General features: G+C 38.5%; 1 non-coding gene and 1 pseudogene across 1 annotated transcript; one reads left to right on the top strand and one right to left on the bottom strand.

Annotated features, from left to right (window-relative positions):
* Nucleotides 1-1,579: 1,579 nt before the first annotated feature.
* On the bottom strand, nucleotides 1,580-5,467 carry LOC141827242 (uncharacterized; annotated as a pseudogene).
* On the top strand, nucleotides 4,989-5,094 carry LOC141828719 (small nucleolar RNA R71). Its single transcript, XR_012601811.1, has one exon. It is a non-coding gene; the product is annotated as a small nucleolar RNA R71 (small nucleolar RNA).
* Nucleotides 5,468-6,695: the final 1,228 nt, after the last annotated feature.

The raw sequence follows: 6,695 nt of genomic DNA, 5'->3' as shown, positions 1-6,695 counted from the left end.
GGAATGGTAAAGCTACCTGGATCCTTGAGCTTAGGAGGAGTCTTGTTGTTCAGAATTTTTGCACTTACTTCCTCCGTGAGCGCCACAGTGTTCTTGGCCAAGGTGATGTTCTTTGTGGACATAAGCCCTTTAATAAGCTTAGCAAATTTTGGCATCTCGACAAGAGCGTCGAGAAGGGGAATGTCCAGTGTAATATCTTTGACTCTGTTGTATAGCCTTTCAATCTCATCATCCTTTTGCCTGTATAGGAGCCTTTGCGGGAAAGGTATGTTCTTCACATATGGTTTCTTCGTTGGGGCTTTAGCAGGCGTAGCGGTCTCAACTTCCTCCAGTTTGTCTTCAATAATAGGTGTTGAGGAAGGAGGTTGCTCGGCGGCTAGATGTGAGTGAAATACCTTCCAAAGGAGCAGTCACTTGAGGTTCTTTGCCCTTCAAGGTCCGTCCGCTCCTAAGCTCTATGGCACTACAAAAATAAAGGCATTTTGCGACGAAATTTACGACGAAAAAATATAGAATTTTCGTCGCAAAACTGATTTGCGACGAATTTGGCGACGAAAAATTTTTCGTTGGCAATAGCTCGCCGCAACCTATGGCGACGAAAAATTTGAAATTCGTTGGAAAATTAGCGACGATAAATAAATTCGTCGCCAAATTCGTCGCAAGATTTAGCGACGAAACAAAATATTCGTCGCCAAATTTAGTGACGAAAAATTATTTCATCGCAGACTTTGGGACGAAAAAACTTTTTCGTCGCAAGTTTCATTGCACAAAAACTCATCTGTGAATTTGCTCAAATTTGTGCGACGAATTTGAAATTCGTCGCCAAATTTGGCGATGAAATTCGTCGTTTGATGACAAAAACGTAATTTCATCGCCAAATTGGCGACGAATTAATTTCGTCGCCAATTTGGCGACGAAATTACGTTTTCGTCGCCAATTACGATATTACAGTGAATTACGATAGGTTTGCGACGAAAACTGGATTCGTCGCAAAAGTCGTCGCAAATTAAAAAAAAAATTCACAGATTCATTCTGTTTCTTCGAATATGAAACCTGTTTACAATACAACATCCACAACCACATCTACAAATACAATATAAACATACAAACACATCCAAAACATATAAAAACATCCACATAACATCAAACATATCCATAAACATATAAAAACATCCACATAATATCCAAACACATCCACAAACATAAATACATATTACTTACACATCCATATAAACAACAACTCAAATTAAGTTCTGATGTATCAAACATAACATCGAATAGTAACATACATAATAAACAAGTCCACATGTATCAAACATAACTAAATATGAAACATAAACTCCAAATGTATCAAACTAACATACCATCCATCCAAATCCATAATAAAATACATACATAAGAAAGTATCTGCTGAATGACGACCAGAAAAGAAAAGTATCACCGTCCACGGAATCAACCTCGGGTAATACTTTCTGCATCACTGATTTGTTCTTCATTATAATTTCTTTTTCTGTTCCTACATAAAAAAATAGAAATATTAGAACATTAATTTATACAAATAAAGTAAAATATGTAAAAATTTACCTCTTCGCCATCCTTGGTTTCATCAACCCTGTTAAAAATAAAATAATAATATTAATTAGTAAATAAAAAAGAGTTACAAATAGGAATAAGTAAAAGCAATATTAAATGTGTGAAAAATTAAAATGATACACAACTAGGCTATCAAGAATCGTCGTCTTCACCGTCTTCACCGGCATCATCGGGAACATGAGGAAGCTGACTCGGAGCGGAGCCTAACTGAAAATGCTTCATAATCAATTCCTGCTGTCTGCGCATTTCTCTCATTTCTTCAGTTTGTTGTCTGCGCATTTCTCTCATTTCTTCATCCCTTTGATTAATTATTCCTTTTAAATGAGAGACTTCTTCAGTTAGGTTGTCTATTTGTGCCCTCATTGCCGGTTGGGTGGAAGAAGAAGAAGAGGTGGCAGGAACTCGATGAGTTCTGCTCAGAGAACCCAATCCCAATATCCTCCCCCCCTCGATCCTCCAGTCACCTCCAACCAGATATTCAGATCATTTCCTACGGAGGGCTCAGATCCATCACTAGCACTTGAATTCCTCTGTGCTAGCTCGGCCTCTTCATATTTTTCCTGTATTGAAATATAAATACATTTAATAAGTTAAAAAAGATACATAACTATTAAAATTAAATTAAGTTAAATAATAAAATTTAAACCTTCATAGCTCTAGCTCTGTCCCCGCTCCAAGTCTTATCTTTTTTTTGAAAAGTGCGGGTAAATGTCTCAATAAATAGTGGCTCCTTCCCCATCTCCTGAGTCTAAAAAAGCATTGTTAGAAATAGATAAATAAGTTAAATTTAATTAATAACATAGTGTATAGAAGAATTTACTAATCTGCGCGTGTGTTCCTCGATGTTGATGGAGCCTCCCGCATATGTAGCAGATGAGTCACCAGAATTATATGATTGGTTTGCCTTGTTCTGGTGACTTTTTTGTTTACTTTCCTCGGTTTCCCAAACACCGAGGATCCTCGTCCAATTTTCATCTGTGATGCACGGTGGTTTCTTGTTTCTGGTCTTGGCATGATTCAGAGTATGGCGAATATGATCCCCACATTTTTTTTAAAAAAATTCACTTTATTTCCAATTCATGTGCAGGATCCCAAGTAAATGCTCGCTGAAATAAAAAAAATCATTAGATATATTTAATTTTATATGATATATTAATTAAATTAAGAAAACATATACCTTAAATTCACTCCACCATAAATCCTTTGTGGGTCCTGGAGTGCTAGTATAAGTCAGCGAAGCCCCTCCCCAATGATTATTTACAATTCTATTAATTTGGCGAATAATTGATACCGAATTTTTGAACCTATAAAAAAATTTAAAAAAACATTATTAGTAATAAAAAAAACTGAAATCTAAATATAAAAAAACTCCAAATGTATACTTACGAATCGCCATGAGGGACTACAACCGTCCGAGGCTGGTCGGTAGTGGACTGTATGGAAGGATTTGGAGACTGTAACTGCGACGGCTGTGGTGGCGAAGGTGCATTTGACAGTCCTGCATCACTATGTGGCGAATGTGGATGTGTCTACGAAACTGTGAAACAAAATTTTTATAAGATAAAATAAGAAATATTCATTACATTAAAAGGAGAAATTAACAGCTAGAATATGATAAAACTTACCGCCATATGTGCTAGTGCGATAACCGAAGCAACGACTATGAAAAAACTAACCGCCATATGTAAAAAATTAATATCACCTGTAATAACAGATAAGAAAAAATACAGTTCATCAACAGTTAATTACAAATATTTATTAAGACGACAGTGTATAAACAAAACTATACCATATAAAACATAAACCTAACATAAACATAAACAATCATGGTAAATTCTTTAAACAATAAAAAATTAGACTTACAACACGTGAAAGCACGAGGATGCGTACGACCTTCACATTCACCTCAAAATAGGACCTGCACAATCAAATTTATAATATTATATTATATAACAAAGATAATTAATTGTAAAATACTACAATTGATTAAAAAAAGATACACAAAGAATTTTATACAACCCTTATCCGTCTGCCAACGTAAACCTAATTCGATCTAAACACTAACCTAAACCCTAAACTCTAAATGTTAATTAACCCTAATATTAAAATTAAAAACTAACATTGATCCTAAATAATAACTATAAGACTAACCCTAAATACTAATCCCAATCACTAACCTTAATCACTAACCCTAAATAATAACTATAAGACTAACCCTAACCCACAACTAACACCAGCCACCAGCCAGCATCAGCAACCAGCCACCAGCCAACATCACAAACCCTAACCCACAACTAACCTCCTCAGCCACCAGCCACCAGCCAGCATCACAAACCCTAACCCACAACTAACCTCCTCAGCCACCAGCCCACCGGCCACCAGCCCACCACCCCCCGGCCACCAGCCCCCGGCCACCAGCCCACCAGCCCCCGGCCACTAGCTTCCATCCGGTGCCGGCGACCCCAACCAGCAGCCAGTGGCACCAGCCGCCCGCAACCAGCCGCCCAACGCCACCCAACGACGCCACCGTCCCTCAGAGGCTCGTCGCCGGTCGTCCACCAACCCGCCAGCGGCCGGCCAGCAACACCGGCGCGAGCTAGGAAGAGAAAAGAAACAGAAAAAAACAAATTTACCTTTGTTCACCGTCGCCGAGAGCTTCACCGTCGCCGTTGCAGTCGCCAGAGGGTTCGGATTGAAGTCGCCGGGCCGCTGGAAGCACAGATTCGCCGGAGGAAGAGGGAAAATTGCGGAGAAGGAGAGAAAAATCACGGAGAAGGAAAGAAAGAAAGGGCTCGGGTCGGCTTAAGTTAGGGCTTTGGCGACGAAAACATTTTCGTCGCCAAATTCGTCGCCAATTTGGCGATGAATTCATGATTCGTCGCCAAATTGGCGACGAATTCATGATTCGTCGCCAATGTTGGCGACGAATTCATGATTCGTCGCCAAATTGGTGACGAATTCATGATTCATCACCAAATTAAGTGGGTCCGAGTAATTAAGTTACAGTGAGTTTGCGACGAAACGTTGTAATTAAGTTACGTAAATTTGCGACGAAAGTGAATTTCGTCGCAAATTTGCGACGAAATTGGCGACAAATTTAGGTCATCGCAATTTTAGCAACAAAATTGGATTTGTCGCTAATTTCGTTACAAATTTGCAACAAATTCAATTTTCATCGCAGAGTTTGTCCCAAATTTGTAACAAATATTATTCGTCGTAAAATTTCGTTGCTAAACGGCTGTATTTTTGTAGTGATTAAGTGACACATTCTCAATTAATTCCTCGGCTTCTTCAAGGCTTTATTCATAAGTGCACCTCTTGCAGCGGAATCCAAATAAACCTTTGTCTGATAGTTGATTCCATTGTAGAAGGTATGAATAATAAGCCAACGCTCAAGTTCATGGTGTGGACACTTCCTCAACATTCCTTTAAATCTATCCCAAGCTTTGAATAGTGATTCTCTATCTAATTGCATGAAGCTTGAGATCATATTTCTCATGTGGGCCGTCTTACTTAGGAGGTAAAACTTGTTCAGGAATAACTGTTCACACTGTTCCCAAGTATGAATACAATTTGGAGGTAGCAAATGATACCAATCCTTCGCCCTGTCATGGAGAGAGAATCTGAAAAGTAAGAGTCGAGTGACATCAAAGCTGACACCCTACGTCCTGTTAGTACTGCAGTTATCTGAAAATATCTCCAGATGCAGGTTCGAATCTTCATTTGGTCCGCCACCAAACTGATTTTGTTGTATCATAGCAATAAATCCATGATTGAATTCAAAGTTTGATGCTTCAATATTTGGTATGACGATACATGATGTCGTTCCTCTCGTCTGAGGTGCAGGGTAGTCTTTCAAAGACTTTTGAGCCATAGTATCTGATGTCTTCTTGAGTGTTAAGTCTTTGAGATTGAAGTCTCCTCCGGTATGTTCTTTTGATTTCAGGATCGAAAGGAAACTCCACTGGGTTGGGCCTACGCATGCACAAGAATAAGAATATATTATTGACTTGCCAAAACAAAAATAAATCTGCAAAAAATAGTACCAATTAATGAATTAAAAGAATAAAAAGAATAAATAGAAGCAATGTATAAATGAAAGAAAAACTCTTAATGTAAAGACTTAGTGAAAAATTGAGCACGGTCCCCGGCAATGGCTCCAAAAACTTGATGGGACTCCACAAGTATACGGAATGTCGTTAAGTAATAAAAGATATCGAACCACAGGGACCGAGGAATCAATCACTAAACAATCACAAGAAGAGTGGAGAGATCACATAAATTTGGTTGAGATTGGGGAAAGTGAGAGTGTAGTTGAGCTCCTAAACCTCAATCGAAGTAAATCAACTAGTGACAGGATTTGGAAAAACGATCCTAGGATTTCAGATTCCTCGAGATTATGTTTGATTGACTATGGACTCCTTACAATTCTTCAATATTTATACATTTGTAGAGATTCTAACCAAAATATCCAATTAGACCTCGTCAGGTTTCCTCGGAATAAATCAATAATCCTCTAACGTTACGATTGTTAGTTTGAGATGACCCCAGATAGCCTGGTTATAGCTCTCCTGCTGTCACCGGGCACTCCAGCATACTACTAGTGTCCTACCCCCTGTCACCGGGTATCCAATTAAGGACCTCTCCCTAACAATCAATAACCATTAGCTATCTCTCATAAAGATTCATTGCAATCTAAGAATTTCCTCGAAAAGTCCGGTTAAAGGTTCACCTTCTGTCACAAGGCACCCCGGTCATACGATCCTAAGATTTCCTTAAACCACAATTCATCCTCATCCTTATAGATTCACACCATTCACATTTATATCATCAAATAAGCACAAGGCACAATATCCATAAAGCAAAATGCATAAATAAATCATAGAACATGGTAAATACAAATCCATAGTGACAATCATCCATAATACACCTCGATTCCTCCTACATCCTAGAATCTAAGGTTCTACTCCATGACGGAGGGGATACAATGCAAAGAAGAGGTAAAGAAATATATTTTAGATCCTAAAGAAAGGAAATAAAACTTATCAATGAATATCTTCTTCTTCGCCTTGCAAGCTCCTCATCGATGGTGGAATGGATGC

This window comes from Curcuma longa, chromosome 4, assembly GCF_044706935.1.
Source record: "Curcuma longa cultivar G26 ecotype Majalengka, Jawa Barat chromosome 4, ITB_CL_G26_1.1, whole genome shotgun sequence".
Lineage (NCBI taxonomy): Eukaryota > Viridiplantae > Streptophyta > Magnoliopsida > Zingiberales > Zingiberaceae > Curcuma > Curcuma longa.
This window is presented reverse-complemented; position numbering and strand designations above follow the sequence as displayed.